The following is a 17,445-nucleotide window of genomic DNA, read 5'->3' on the forward strand; positions in this document are numbered from 1 at the left end:
GATGCATCACCCTAGTGTTAAGATGTGACATAGGTATTAAACATGGCCATTTTTACTGTAATATTTTTTCTGCTTGAGCTATGTCATGTTTAGATATAAGTTATTGCATTTGCTGCTGCTGTTTGCCAGGCATAGTGCTACTGAATTTCACTTTGTATTACTCTGTTAAGCCAGTTTTACTTCTGATTTATTTTTCTTGTTTGCTGCACATTGCCTTATATTAGTTGTAATGTTGCAATTGCTTTGCTAATTTCTATAATGCTGCTTGCTTTGCAAATCCGCATTTTTTGTCATTGCTGTTTGTGTTAATTTGTTATGTGCTGCTGCATTGCCTCGTCCCTTGGTATATATATCTGAGCTCAGTAGATTTAAGTTAGTTTAAGAGGGGGTAGACTATATAAGAAACTAACTATAATGAATTGGAAGAAATGCATTGAGAAGCTATAAGAAAATGGTTTGGCAAAAAAAAGTACTGTACAGTGGAGAAAAACTATTTTTGAACGAGGATGTGAACAAAATGCAGAAAGCATGTTTCGATAAGACATTTTGGAAATAATGAAGGACGAAGGGAGATTTCCAAGAAGTAAAGAAAGTTTTGTCTGCAAAATACTGCAGTAAAACAAACTCTGTCGTTTTCTTGTGTAAACCCACTATGTGTTTGTGTACTCTTGTGTATTTGTCTTTTTCCTGTCTTTATGTGTTTAGCTAATAAGATTTATGCTGTAGAATTTTTCTGATAATATGTTATTTTCTTTGTAAAGATGTTTAGACATTATTTATTCTGTTTTGTTTTAATGCTCATGTGTGAAGTTGATGTTTCGAAAGTTATTCTGATCTTTTGTGTATGTACTCATGTCATAATTCCTGTAACACTGATGTATATGTTATTTCGATTCTTTTGTAAAGCCTGTACTACAAATGTCATCTGTATTGTTATGTTCTTGAATGATGTATTTTGTACCTTTGTAATTGTATTCGCATGTTATAAAATTGTAATTGACACCAGTTCATCATATTATTAACTTGTAAGTTTCATTTCACTGCACACATTTCTGTTGGTCATAGTATATGGACAATATGTGAGAAGTAGGGACTGTTAGTGTTTGCATGTGTATTAATAATTCAGCAAGGGACTGGATAACAGCATTGCTGGTTCTAAGGACAATTCCTAAAACTTTGTGAGTGCACAAGTGGTGGTTATGGACTTGCTATATTGTCCACAAGACTCTTCGATGGTAATTGTGCACCTGCACAGTCGCAGCAGATGGCTGTTGGCCATCTCTACAAGGACTACAGTGGGTCTGCACCTTTGATGACCCACCAATATCATTATTTCTACAAGGACTGCAGTGGGTCTGCACCTCTGGTGGCCCAACAATGCCATACTCTCTAACAGGACTACAGTGGGTCTGCTCTGTGATGACCTACCTACCAATATTCTTCAAAACTTCGACTGACTCTCCTGTGGGTTTGCTCTGTTGTGGCCCATTACCTGTTTGCATGTCGAGAGTCAGCACCGTCTTTCCGTTGGAAGGACAACACTACTTCTTCAAGACTGCATGGAAATCCACTACTGTTCACATCCAGCTGTCCAACACTACAATGGCAGACAACAATGCAAACTAGCCACAGACTGCACACAGCACAGCCAGTGATTTTCATACAGAGTGCTACGTGGCGTTACCAATATGAAAACATAAACAGCCTACTTACATAGCCCCCATGCTCCCCACAAAAAATTTTACAAATTGTTTGGGCAGGGGCCAAAAATGATTTGATAAAATTTTTCAAATTACAATAACAAAGATATCAAATGCACACACTTATTGATACAATGTTGGTCAAAAGCTAAAATTTTCTCACAGTCCATAAAGATAGTCTGATCATTCATCACAGTAAAATTGCAGTGTTGTTTTTTTCTCAAAGTCTGACCAGTAAAAGAGAATACACACGGAAGTAGTGGATTTCCATGCAGTCTTGAAGAAGTAGTGTTGTCCTTCCTACGGAAAGACAGTGATGACTCTCGACATGCAGACAGGTAATGGGCCACAACAGAGCAAACCCACAGCAGAGTCATTCGAAGTTTTGAAGAATATTGGTAGGTAGGTCATCATAGATTAGACCCACTGTAGTCCTGGTAGAGATTACGGTATTGGTGTGCCACCAGAGGTGCAGACCCATGGATGTTTCAATTCTGGTTCTGGGATACCCAGAGGTCACTGGGAGGGCCTCGATTGGCCTCCATATTTTGCGGATCCGAAAACATGCAACTCCATTTTGTGTTGCTGTATTAAAGACATGGTGTACAGGAATAACCCCAAAACCATTTCTGAGCTGAAAACAGCCATTCAGGAGGTCACTGACAGCATCGATATTCCGACACTTGAGCGGATCATGCAGAATTTCGCTATTCGTCTGCGCCACATCATCGCCACGTCATAACCTAAATCCGAATATCTGTAGTGAGGTTTACATATTGAATAAAGTGTGTGCACATCGTAGTTTGTAACTAATTTAGGTTTTTTTTTTCATATAGTTCAATAATTGTCACCCTGTAAGTAACAGAACTCGATGAAACTTGGACCACACGTGGAAAGAACTGCTACAGCGTAGAACTAAAGAAAATATGTAATCAGTCGAACAGAAATGAGACTCTTATTCAGTGACAATAATTACACTAAAGACACTGCGATTTTCGATGGTCCCCTGGACATTACAAGAGGCGGAGTACGGTTCTCAATAGGGTGTGTGAAGACCACGGACGACAGGGCGTGTTCTGTAACGTGTTCCCACTCTGGACGCGAGGCAGGTAAGGAACTCTTTTGGTAGGGTGTTCCGTTCTCTCAACAGCGCGTTGGACAGCTGTTGGATCCTCAGTGACGCAAGTGGACCTGCTTCGATACATCTCCCCAATCCATCCCACACGAGCTCGATGCGATTCAAGCTAGGAGAACGGGTAGGCTAGTCAATCTGCGAATTATCAGGTCATTCCAAAAGCGCCTCCACCTCAGCTGTTCGATGCGGTCGCCCATTGTCGTCCATAAAAATGAAGTCAGGGTGCAATTCGCGCCTGAATAGACGCACGTGAGGAAGGAGTATAGGGTCACAATCAACATTGGCCGGTAAGTGTACTACATTTAAAAATCTGTAGGTCAGTACGCCCATGCAACATCATGATTCCTCACACCGTAACACCGGGACCACCAAAACAGCAAAAGGATTTTGGAACACGTTGTGCTCGAACATCATGAATTACCTCGAAGACAACTGTCTATTGACACACAGTCAACACGGATTTAGAAAACACCGTTCTTGTGAAACACAACTAACTCTTTATGACATGAAGAGTTGAGTGCTATTAACAAGGGATTCCAAATTTATTCCGTATTTTTGGATTTACGGACGGCTTTTGACACTGTACCACACAAGCGGCTTGTAGTGAAATTGCGTGTTTGTGGAATATCGTCTCAGGTATGTGACTGGATTCCTGATTTCCTGTGAGAGGGGTCACAGTTCGTGGTAACTGACGGAAAGTCATCGAGTAAAACAGAACTGATTTCTGGCGTTCCGCAAGGTAGTGTTAGGGCCATCTGTTGTTCCTTATTTGTATAAGCAATTTAGGAGGCAATAAAGGCAGCCGTGTTACCTTGTTTGAACATGATGCTGTCGTTTATCGTGTAGTCATTAAAAGGTAAAAACAAATTGCAAAACGATTTAGAAAAGATATGTGTGGTGCGAAAATTGGCAATTGACCCCAAATAATGAAGAGTGTGGCGTCGTACACATGAGATGCTAAAAGGAATCAACCAGACTTCCATTACACTGTAAATCAATCAAATCTAATGGCTGTAAATTCAACTAACTACTTAGGAAATACAATTACTAACAACTTAAATTGGAATGAACACACAGAAAATGTTGTGGGGAAGACTAACCAAAGACTGCGTTTCGTTGGCAGAATATTTAGAAAATGTAACACATGTACTAAAGATACTGCCTATACTACGCTTGTCCGTCCTCATTTGGAGTACTGCTGGGCGATCTGAGATCATGACCAATTAGAATTAACGGAATACATCGAGAAAGTTCAAAGAAGAGTAGCACGTTTTGTATTATCCCGAAATAGTGGAAAAAGTGACACTGACATTATACAGCATTTCCGGCGAACATCATTAAAACGAAGACATTTTTCGTTGAATCTTCGCGGAATCTTCTCGAAAAATTTCAGTCACCAGCTTTGTCCTTCGAATACAAAAATATTTTGTTGGAGTCGACCTCCATAGGGAGAAACGATCATCATAATAAAATAAGGAAAACCAGAGCTCTTACGGAAAGATATGCACTATGTGATCAGAAGTATCCGGAGGCCTGGCTGAAAATGAGTTACAAGTTCGTGTTACCCTCCATAGGTAATTCTAGAATGGAATATGGTGTTGGACACCCTCAGCCTTGATGACAGCTTCCACTCTCTCGGGCATACGTTCCATCAGGTGCTGGAAGGATTCTTGGAGAATGGTGACCCATTCTTCACGGAGTGCTGCACTGAGGAGAGGTATCGATATCGGTCGGTGAGGCCTGGCACGAAGTCGGCGTTCCAAAACATCCCAAAGGTGTTCTACAGGATTCAGGTCAGGACTGTGTGCAGGCCAATCCATTACAGAGATGTTATTGTCGTGTAACCACTCTGCCACAGGCCGTGCATTATGAACAGATGCTTGATTGTGTTGAAAAATGCAATCGCCATCCCCGAATAGCTCTTCAACAGTGGGAAGCTAGAAGGTGCTTAAAACATCAGTGTAGGCCTGTACTGTGATACTGCCACGCAAAACAACATGAGGTGCAACCGCCCCCCAGAAAAAAAACACGACCACACCATAACACGACCGCCTCCGAATTTTACTGTTGGCACTACACACGCTGGCAGATGACGTTCACCGGCCATTCGCCATACCCACTCCCTGCCATCGGATTGTGTACCGTGATTCGTCACTCCACACAACGTTTTTCCACTGTTCAATCGTTCAATGTTTACACTCCTTACACCAAGCGAGGCGTCGTTTGTCATTTACCGGCGTGATGTTTGGCTTAGGAGCAGCCGCTCGACCATGAGATAAAAGGTTTTCTCACCTTCCACCTAACTGTCATACTACCGGGTGATCAAAAAGTCAGTATAAATTTGAAAACTGAATAAATCACGGAATAATGTAGATAGAGAGGTACAAAAATTGACACACATGCTTGGAATGACATGGAGTTTTATTAGAACCAAAAAAATACAAAAGTTCAAAAAATGTCCGACAGATGGCGCTTCATCTGATCGGAATAGCAATAATTAGCATAACAAAGTAAGACAAAGCAAAGATGATGTTCTTTACAGGAAATGCTCAATATGTGCACCATCATTCCTCAACAATAGCTGTAGTCGAGGAATAATGTTGTGAACAGCACTGTAAAGCATGTCTCCAGTTATGGTGAGGCATTGGCGTCGGATGTTGTCTTTCAGCATGCAGAGAGATGTCGGTCGATCACGATACACTTGCGACTTCAGGTAATCCCAAAGCCAATTATCGCATGAACTGTCTGGGGACCTGGGAAGCCAAGCATGACGAAAGTGGCGGCTGAGCACACGATCATCACCAAACGACGCGCGCAAGAGATCTGTCGGATATTTTGTGAACTTTGTTTCTTTTTCTTCTAATAAAACCCCATGTCATTCCAAGCATGTGTGTCAATTTTTCCCTCTCTATCTACGTTATTCCATGGTTTATTAAGTTTTCAAATTTATACTGTCTTTTTGATCACCTGGTACTTGCAGCAGATCCTGATTCACTTTGAAATTCCTGTGTGACGGCCTTGATAGATCTCTACCTACTACTACTCTACACACTACGATCCTCTTCAACTGTCGGCGGTCTCTGGCAGTCAACAGACGACGTCGGCCTGTACGCTTTTGTGTTGTACGTGTCCCTTCACGTTTCCACTTCCCTATCGGAACCAATGGACCTAGGGATGTTTAGGAGTGTGGAAATCTCGCTTACAGATGTATGACACAAGTGACATCGAATCACGTGGCCATGTTCTAAGTCCTTGAGTTTCGCGTAACGCCCGGTTCTGCTCTCTCACGATGTCTAATGACTGCTGAGGTCGCTGAATGGAGTACCTGGCAGTAGATCGCAGCACAAATGGTTCAAATGGCTCTAAGCAGTATGGGACTTAACATCTGAGGTCATCAGTCCCCTACACCTATAACTACTTAAACCTAACTAACGTAAGGACAACACACACAGCCGGCCGGAGTGGCCGAACTGTTCTAGGCACTTCATGCTGGAACCGCGCGACCGCTACGGTCACCGGTTCGAATCCTGCCTCGGTCATGGATGTGTGTGATGTCCTTAGGTTAGTTATTTTTAAGTAGTTCTAAGTTCTAGGGGACTGATGACCTCAGAAGTTAAGTCCCATACTGCTCAGAGCCATTTGAACCATTTGAACCAACACACGCATCCATACCGGAGGCAGGAGTCGAATTGCGACCGTTGCAACGGCGTGGATCGCAGTACAATGCACCTAATGTGAAAAACGTATGTTTTTGGGGGTGTCCGGATACCTTTGATCACATAGTGTACGTGTTCTTTTTTTTCCGGACGCTGTTCTAGACTAGAATAATAGAGAAATTGTGTAAAGGTGGCTCCATGGTTCAAATGGCTCTGAGCACTATGGGACTCAACTGCTGAGGTCATTAGTCCCCTAGAACTTAGAACTAGTTAAACCTAACTAACCTAAGGACATCACAAACATCCATGCCCAAGGCAGGATTCGAACCTGCGACCGTAGCGGTCTTGCGGTTCCAGACTGCAGCGCCTTTAACCGCACGGCCACTTCGGCCGGCTGTGGCTCCATGAACACTCCGCCAGGAAGTTAAGCATGGTTTGCAGAGTATCCATGCAGATGGAGATGAGCGATCGTGTGCCAGGGTGCATTAACTGGTGAAAGGTGGGGACGCGTACAGCGCATACAGAGGAGCTGTGGATCGAGGATCTATTTGAAGAGTGGATTGGCCTTCCCGTTCTCTCAACTTAAACCCCTTGAAGCACGTGTGGGATGCGTTAGAGAGACATGTTGCACATACACCGAAGAGCAGCCAGCAGTTGCCAACCGCACTGGCGGAGGAATGGAACACACTGCCACAACAACTCCTTACCTACCTTGTGTCCAGCGTGGCAGCACGTTGCATGCACAGCCGTCCTTGGGATCACACGCTCTATTAAGAAACGTGTCCGCTGTTTCTAAAGTCCATAGAAAAGTCAAAAATCGTGGGGACTTCAGTGCAAGTATTGTCTTTGAATAAAAGAGACTCTCTCCTCATCGCACTGTGCATTTCTCTAAGTTACCTTCTGTACTATACTGTAGCAATTCTTTCTACGTAGGGTCCTAGTTTCATTGAGCTCTGTTACTTACCAGTGACACATCATGTGAAAGTTACTTTCATGTTTAGGTTTTTCACAACAGTGTATAGTTTGGTCACAAACGTCAAAGACAGCATATAACAAAAAACAGGGGATGAAACTGGTGAAGATTAACTTTGTAAAGATAAACACTGTGTATGAACATAGACTACTGGCCATTAAAATGCCTACACCAAGAAGAAATGCAGATGATAAACGGGTATTCATTGGACAAATATATTATACTAGAACTGACATGTGATCACATTTTCACACAATTTGGGGGCACAGATCCTGAGAAATCAGTACTCGGAACAACCACCACTGGCCGTAATAATGATCTTGACAGGCCTGGGCATTGAGTCAAACAGAGCTTAGATGACGTGTACAGGTACAGCTGCCCATGCAGCTTCAACGCGATACCACAGTTCATCAAGAGTAGTGACCGGCGTATTGTGATGAGCCAGTTGCTCGGCCACCATTGACTAGACGTTTCCAATTGGTGAGAGATCTGGAGAATGTGCTGGCCAGGGCAGCAGTCGAATATTTTCTGTATCCTCAAAGGCCCGTACAGGACCTGCAACATGCGGTCCGGCATTATCCTGCTAAAATGTAGGGTTTCGCAGGGATCGAATGAAGGGTAGAGCCACGGGTCGTAACACATCTGAAATGTAACGCCCCTGTTCAAAGTGCCATCACGCCGGATGGTACGCCAGTATGGCGATGACGAATACACACTTCCAATGTGCGTTCACCGCGATGTCGCCAAACACAGATGTGACCATCATGATGCTGTAAACAGAACCTTGATTGATCCGAAAAAATGACGTTTTGCCATTCGTGCAGCCAGGTTCGTCGTTGAGTACACCATCGCCGGCGCTCCTGTCTGTGACGCAGCGTCAAGGGTAACCGCAGCTATGGTCTCTGAGCTGATAGTCCATGCTGCTGCGAACGTCGTCGAACTGTTCGTGCAGATGGTTGTTGTCTTGCAAATGTCCCCATCTGCTAACTTAGGGATCGAGACGTGGCTGCACGATCCGTTACAGCCATGCGGATAAGATGCCTGTCATCTCGACAGCTAGTGATACGAGGCCGTTGGGATCCAGCACGGCGTTCCGTGTTACCCTCCTGAACCCACCGATTCCATATTTTGCTAACAGTCGTTAGATCTCGACCAACGCGATTAGCAATGTCACGATACGATAAACAGCAATCGCGATAGTCTATAATCCGACCTTTATCAAAGTCGGAAACGTGACGGTACGCATTTCTCCTCCTTACACGAGGCGTCACAACAATGTTTCATCAGGTAACGCTGGTCAACTGCACGTTGTAGGTGTCGCTACCGGCGCCAACCTTGAGTGAATGCTCTGAAAAGCTAATCATTTGCATATCACAGCATCTTCTTCATGTCGGTTAAATTTCGCGTCTGTAGCACATCATCTTCGTGGTGTAGCAATTTTAATGGCCAGTAGTGTAGATGTAGCATGTAATATTATAGGGCTAAGAAATTTTGGACCAGAAGCTAGCGCCGTTCAGCGCAATAGGGGAAGCCTTCACGAGTTCGTCTTCAGTACAGATGCTTGGGCGTTGTTCGCACTGCGCAATGTGGCGTGGTGTCTGCTCTTGTCCACAATTGCTCAGCACCCGTTCGTCTGATAACGCCATCCATTCATGTTACTTTTGTTTCTCGTAACTCCTGAACATAGTCTGCTCAAAGTTCACAATATGTTCAGCTCCTCCACTTATCTTGCGGAAATTTCTGCCCTTGGTATAGACCTATCTCAGAGATGGACTTTATTTTACTGTTCTTCACACATTTATGATCTGTTGCCATAAATTTTCTCTACTGTATAGGCAACTCCTCCTCGATTTAAGTCGTCGGCCGGCTCGCTAGTATCCTAAAAGGGGTTGGACTGAAGATGTAAATAATTTACTTTCTTCCTCCTTGTCTGCCATTTCGCGCTTGATGCTAAGGGGCGATGGAGGCTAGGCAGTCGCTGTAGAAAACTGCTCCACAACCGATTCTCTCTTTTCCCACTATCGTCTCAGTTCTGATGCGCCAGTCTCTGTGCACAAAGTGCCTCCACTTCTCTCCCGATTCCCTGTTCTTTTCAGAGGGGTGGTCTGCGTCTTGGTTCTTCAACATTGAGACTTATCTGATCACAATGACAGCGTCTTGGTCACCTAACCATCGTGTCACATGATGCTGCATTGTTACCGTTCACTGCCACCAACCAGGTATGAATTTTTGTAGCGCTGTCCCCTTTGTAATGCAGAAAAAGAATTTTCGCTCAATATTCTAGTTTATCCACAGTGATCACAATTTTCTTTTGACTCCTGTAGCAACGTACTGTGACACTGCGCTTTAGTGCGTACCAGGGGTACAGATAGGTACCTGAAAACAAAAGAAAGATCAGTTAACGTTACATGACGTATTAAACTTTTATGAAAACAGCAAAATTCCTCGCTCTTGCAGCTGTGAGTGTTTCAATTCCATCCAAAGCACCTTATGCGTTATTTGGCTTTTGTAGCTACAATATTGTTTTATTATCATCCAATGTACTTTACACGTTATACCAGGCAGCTGACGTCACATAAAAGTCCTGGTCACTGTTTGTGACCAAAAGTAGTTGGGTGTATGTCCTGACACGGTAATACATTTCAGCCACCTCCTGCTCTTAGCTGAAGTGGAACCAGTGTAGAATATTACGCCCTGATCGGCAACTTGAGTACTGCTTGCACACCATGACGCATAACTCCAAAACCATTTTTTGATTAAACAAGACGTCAAATTATAATACATAAAGCGATAAAAGTCTCTCTTCAGAGAACTCATTAGGATGTACGTATCAAAACTATCTACCTATAACTTTTATGAAATAAGAAAACATATCTACAGCCGAATTTTTTCGTGTGTTGTAGGTACGCCACGAAAGATATCTCAGAAAAAGGTCCATACTGGCAGTGATTAACTAGTGGTGCACTCACCTTCCCGGAGGCAGCATGGTTGCGTCGTGGAGCAAGTCAGGGCTCAATACATACTAATTAGTCATCAGCGTAGCATTTTATCGCTAATGGTGCGTAAAAGGTATTCCTGTAAGTTATGAGGATAATCTTTCATATGGATTGTAAGTCGATTCTTCTGAGCACACTACTTTGTGATGCGCATCAGATATACAGGATGTTCGGAAATGCCCGTTAGAGACATCTAGGACTTGTAGAGGGAAGTAAGTACATAATATTCTGTACAGGAACCCATGTCCGGAAACGGAAAACATGTTTGCTAGGTAGGTATGCAGCAGTGTAGTCATGGTAGGCGGTCGTTACTTCGGATCAGCTGATGTCATTTGATGTCTGTCCTATCTCTCTGACCTGCTTCGAGCCTCATCCACGTGTCTGTGAGTGTTAGAGTGACATGGTTCAGTATACGATTGCAGAATACATCGATATGGCCGGCCGCGGTGGCCAAGCGGTTCTAGGCACTTCAGTCCGGAACCACGAGACTGCTACGGTCGCAGGTTCGAATCCTGCCTCGGGGATGGATGTGTGTGATGTCCTTAGGTTAGTTAGGTTTAAGTAGTTCTAAGTTCTAGGGGCTGATGACGTCAGATGTTAAGTCCCATAGTGCTCAGAGCCATTTGAACCATTTTCTGAACATCGATATGATCCTTCCGAATGGCGAAGCTTACGGTAATGGAAGAGATGCTCGTCGCCTTTATCAAGATCGTTCTCCACAACGTCCGACTCCATCGCACACCCTTTTCGCCACAATTACGCAACGGCTTTGAGAAAGGGTACCTTCACCGTCGGCAGGGGTGACTAGTGCTCCAAGGAGTCGCCGCACACCAAAAGTGGAAGTGTCCGTACTGCACCACGTAGAAGAGAACTCGTCGACGAGAACACAAGCAATTTCTTTGGCTATTAATGAGTGTAATCGTAAAACAAGTGATGTGCTGAGTTACGCCTAATCAATTGTGTGAAAATCTAATGGGACTTAACTGCTAAGGTAATCAGTCCCTAAGCTTACACACTACGTAACCTAAATTATCCTAAGGACAAACATACACACATGCCCGAGGGAGAACTCGAACCTCCGCCTAATCAATTATTTGAGGTCATATTACCAACATGTTTTCGATTGGTTGTAGCACGGAAGCGGCACGTTTCCGGACATGGTTTAACATTCAAATGGTTCAAATGGCCCTGAGCACTATGCGACTTAACTTCTGAGGTCATCAGTCGCCTAGAACTTAGAACTAATTAAACCTAACTAACCTAAGGACATCACACATATCCATGCCCGAGGCAAGATTCGAACCTGTGACCGTAGCGGTCGCTCGGCTCCAGATTGTAGCGCCTAGAACCGCACGGCCACTCCGGCCGGCGAGTTTAACATTCAAAATATTATTTGCTCGCTCCCCTAGACGTTTGTAACAGGAATTTCCGAACATCCTCCATAAGTTCCTCGCTGTTCTCAATTCACCATAGTACCGTACAGCTGCTTACGCAGCTACGGAGCACCATTTCTCAAACAGCACACGCGCAACAAGGCCGTTTGCAATCAGCGCGGAACATGAGCTGGAATCATTTCGCGTGGGGCTAGAACAAAATAACTCAAGTCCAGTGTTGGAACCAACTGCTACCCCTGTTACTAGAGTCACAGAGTAACTTCAGATTTAGTACAGTACAGAAGAGGCTGGACTCCTACCTCTGTTTTTGATACGGCGTTTTACTGCATTTTAAACGAGCTGTATTCCCAGGTAGCTCTGAAGAGGGGGACTACGTTAGTTGCTCCTTCCCTGCTTTTCCCTGATTGTGTCGTCAAGATACGGCTACCTCAAGACATCTCTGTGTTCACTGCTAAATTAAACGCGACCTAACACTGCGGCAGAAGAGATATGCTGCAACTGATAATTCTTCGTCTCTTCCAACTTTTTTGAGTTCATTCAACTCTTCACAAAACTTGTGCCGTTTAAATAAAGTTGTCTAGGATATCCAGGACACCCTTCTCTATGCTCCACATACAAAGGTTGGGGAAAGGGGTGTCTTTCGACCTGGGTGCCAGGGTACATGGGTACTGTAGGGAATGAAAGGGCAGATGTAGCAGCCAAGGAAGCGTGTCGTGACAATCAGATAGTCCAGTGTGTCATATCTCTGTGAACTGTCCAGGTACAGAGTCATGGGTAGAAGGAAAGAAGAGTGGCTGGAAGTGACAAACAGTAAACTGTGACTAGTACCGTCCACAGTTCGCCAGTGGCGCACCTCCTAGCCACACAGACGGGACAGAGTCCTTACGTGTCGTTTTCACATAGGTCACAGCCATATGACCCAAGGCTTCTTGCTCTGGTAAGAGGGAAATCTAACGTACGGAGCGTGTGCCATACAGAGAAAAGAGCGCCAGATTTTACTTGACTATATTTCATACTCATACAAGTTGATAGCAGCTACTTCACCTAAATATCTGCTGTCTGTTTCAATAGACAATGACGCGAATGTGGCACGGCTTTTACACTCCTGTGAAACGTGCGAATTCTTCCCAAAAATTTTGGTAAGATGTTTTTAATGTGTTATCTGGGTGGCTGGGTCATGCAAATTTTTGTAAGTGATTAGCCAACCAAATATCTCTGTTTAATTATTTTAGATTTTCTCTCATATTACTTACGGCGTTCAGTAAGCAATGCAACGCACATTTTCACGGCCAATTGCGACTGAAAAATCGTGGAATTTGTTTTGAAACGTAGTAGAAAATTCCCGCTTATGCTCCCATAGTTCTATGAAATTCCGACAGGTGACGGCGGTATACGTACCCTTCAAAACAGCGTCTGCAACGGATGTGCGCTCCAAGCAGCGAGCTGTCATTGAGTTTCTTCTGGAGGAAAACTAGAGGATCACAGATATTCATAGGCAGTGAACAAAAGCACAGTGAGTCGTTGGGCAAGAAGTCTGTCATCATCGCAGTAAGGTCGCGCAAGCTTTCCTCAACTATCCTATAGCCCGGATCTCGCACCTTCCGACTTCCATCTGTTTGGCCCAATGCAGGATGCGTTCCGAGGGAAGCAGAACGTGGGGGACGGGAGGTTATTGATGCAGCAAGACGTTGGCTATGAGGTCGACCGGTGAGGTAGTACCATGCGGACATACAGGCTCTCCCACAAAGGCAGCGTAAGGCCGTCGCATAGAACGCTGATTATGTTAAAAATTGGCTTTTGTAGCCGATAGAATCGGAAATAATATTATGGTGTATTGTAATAGTGAATAAAACCAATCTGCCTTCATAACAAAAATGTGTTGCATTATTTATTTAACGCCCCTCGTACTCCTACGTTTCAAGTGACAGTTTCAGATCACCTCACCCTTCTTCCGCCGTCTTACGTGATGTGAGACTGTGTGATTGTGTCCGTCACCGAGAGTGAAATTGAGAGAGTGTGAGTGCAGTCACATTGCCTCTCACTTCTACACTACTGGCCATTAAAATTGCTACACCACGAAGATGATGTGCTACAGACGCGAAATTTAACCGACAGGAAGATGATGCTGTGATACACAAATGATTATCTTTTCAGAGCATTCACACAAGGTTGTCGCCGGTGGCGACACGTACAACGTGCTGACATGAGGAAAGTTTCCAACCGATTTCTCATACACAAACAGCAATTTACCGGCGTTGCCTGGTGAAACGTTGCTGTGATGCCTCGTGTAAGGAGGAGAAACGCGTATCATCACGTTTCCGACTTTGATAAAGATCGGACTGTAGACTATCGCGACTGCGGTTTATCGTATCCCGACATTGCTGCTCGCGTTGGTCGAGATCCAGTGACTGTTAGCAGAATATGGAATCGGTGGCTTCAGGAGGGTAATACGGAACGCTGTGCTGGATCCCAACGGCCTCGTATCACCAGCAGTCGAAATGACAGGCATATTATCCGCGTGGCTGTAACGGATCGTGCAGCCACGTCTGGATCACTGAGTCAACAGATGGGGACGTTTGCAAGACAACAACCATCTGCACGAACAGTTCGACGACGTTTGCAGCAGCATGGATGATCAATTCGGAGACAATGGCTGCTGTTACCCTTGACGCTGCGTCACAGACAGGAGCGACGGCGATGGTGTACTCAACGACGAACGTGTTTGCACGAATGGCAAAACGTCATTTTTTCGGATGAATCCAGGTTCTGTTTACATCATGATGATGGTCACATCCGTGTTTGGCGACATCGCGGTGAACGCACATTGGAAGCGTGTATTCGTCATCGCCATACTGGCGTATCACCCGGCGTGTTGGTATGCGGTGCCATTGGTTACGCGTCTCGGTCACCTCTTGTTCGCATTGACGGCACTTTGAACAGTGGACGTTACATTTCAGACATGTTACGATCCCTGCGAAACCCTATATTTCTGCAGGATAATGCACGACCGCATGTTGCAGGTCCTGTACGAGCCTTTCTGGATACAGAAAATATTCGACTGCTGCGCTGGCCAGCACATTCTCCAGATCTCTCACCAATTGAAAACGTCTGGTCAATGGTGGCCGAGCAACTGGCTCGTCACAATACGCCAGTCACCACTCTTGATGAACTGTGGTATCGTGTTGAAGCTGCATGGGCAGCTGTACCTGTACACGCCATCCAAGCTCTGTTTGACTCAATGCCCAGGCGTATCAAGGCCGTTATTACGGCCCGAGGTGGTTGTTCTGGGTACTGATTTCTCAGGATCTATACACCCCGATTGCGTGAAAATGTAATCACATGTCAGTTCTAGTATAATATATTTGTCCAATGAATACCCGTTTATCATGTACATTTCTTCTTGGTGTAGCAATTTTAATGGCCAGTAGTGTATTATAACCTTATCGTCGTTTTAACCACTTTAATTTCTACTAATTTTCCTAAGGTTTGATGAAATTGCCATTGAGCTAAACCGTGAACACACACACACACACAAACACAAATACGACTTTGTCATGATCGTCTGTTTATTTTAACCAGTGCCAACCTCATGAATAAAATAACAGGCATCCCTTGTAAAAGTCCGAATAGACTGCTTATGCTTGAATACCCGAGTCACGTACAGCAACAAACCATTTCAGACACCAGTACCTGATCAGTACCCGACGGCTCGCCTTCTATTGCGCTGGGACAAACTACATGCAATAAAGACACAAGCTTAGCATAGCCTACAAAACACTGTCATCGTTTCCTTTGCTTTAAAGTCCAACCCCGAACTCCAGATGGAATAAAATCTCGGTACAAATGAGACCAATGCTGTGAACACAGTTGCAACATTTGTCGAGGGAGAGTTTTCTCTCTTGAAAACCACGGCACTACTCGTACGGAAAATATTGTCAGTGGTAAAAGAGGTCATCAGTCACAGGATCTACTGGTGTACACACACCGTACATTAGATCTGTAGCGTGACAATGGATCCATTCAGCCATCGAGTGAAATCTCTGACTTATGTGTGTTTGTTTTTGGGAATACGAATGTGATTTTTCCATTAGGTTTCGTAGTCTGACTGACAACTCTTATACTGTATAATACTATTTTTATTTTTACATTTCTTTCGCTGTTTCTTCGTGCATAAACTGCTGTTTGCAAAAACGTTATTTATACATCTTGCGATCTCCCATTTTTCTCTTTCATTATTAACTAAACCTCACTTCTGTATAGTGTAATAGTATTAGCTGTGGTATTCTAAGCTCTCGTTTTGGCATGGCATTGAATCCCACTTGCCTCAAAAATTTACATACAAAGGTGTTTTCGTTTACTTCCAAAACGACTATAGCTCGATAGACCGGAAAATCATTCTCTCTATATTAATCGAACTGAACCTAGATAACAAAACCACAAAGCTTATTAGAGACACCCTTACAGATACATACCCAAAGTTAAATTCATGGGACCACTCTCCGGTCTATTTGAGATAAAAAAGGTCTACAACAAGGAAACAGACTTTTCCCACTCGTAATTGATTTCACGATAGAAAAAGTAGTCACAGAGATAAATACGGATCCCCACAGTGGAATTCAACTAGGAACAAAAAACAGAGGCATCAAAGATATTTTCCTAGGAGATGGAGATGACATGATCCTACTACTCGAGACTTGGAGAGAAACCAAAAAATATACTCTCTAACTACAAAAACAGAAAAAATAGGTCTCAAAATCTGCTTCGAAAAGGTCAAATAAGGACGAGCATAAAAAAATAAAACGAAACAATTTAAAGTGGGAGAAAAAATAACAGAGATCGACAAAGCATTCAGATATCTTGGAGAATGCGTCTGCTGGAATGCCCTCAGAAACAGACATAGGAATCGAGGAGAAATAAAGTTGAACTAGCCCTCCAACTCACCAGAAACATGTATTAAAAAAGTCCCTCTCATGGAACGTAAAAGTAAGATACTGTAACCTGATACTCAAACCTGATGTCCTATAGACTGTCTGCCACCAACCATGATTGGAGATGAAAGAAAAGATGTTGCGAAAAATGTTTGACTTAAAATTCTACAGTAACAAACAAATCTACATTAGAAATGAAACACTTTACTAAGTAACAGAAATCCTCTCAGACGCAATGGTGGCAGACAATGTTATAGACACGTCCTAAAACGAACCCAAATAAGGTAGCCAAAAAGAATTTTAGCAACAACCACAATTTAAAAAATTGTTTTAGGGGAAAGGAAGAGATTCAAATTACAAAATAGATGCTTAGAGATCAAAACCAACTTAACGACCCAAATTTCTGGAGAAGAGAGGAAAGCAAACTCAGAAACAATGAAACAATACTGGGCTACAAGAAAGGTACAGAATATAGAAAGCCAGTAATGTAACGAACTGACAAGTCGGGTGAAACGAAAGAAGAAAAGGACGATAACATCTATTCATCATTTGATCATTTTTTACGATGATATGACAAATCATTTCTAAAGAGGTATACCATACGCAGAACGTAGATAATACAGCATGTTATTTTCTTTTGCCTTTTACTACTTTCAGGGAGAC

Source organism: Schistocerca serialis, chromosome 8, assembly GCF_023864345.2.
Source record: "Schistocerca serialis cubense isolate TAMUIC-IGC-003099 chromosome 8, iqSchSeri2.2, whole genome shotgun sequence".
Taxonomy (NCBI): domain Eukaryota; kingdom Metazoa; phylum Arthropoda; class Insecta; order Orthoptera; family Acrididae; genus Schistocerca; species Schistocerca serialis.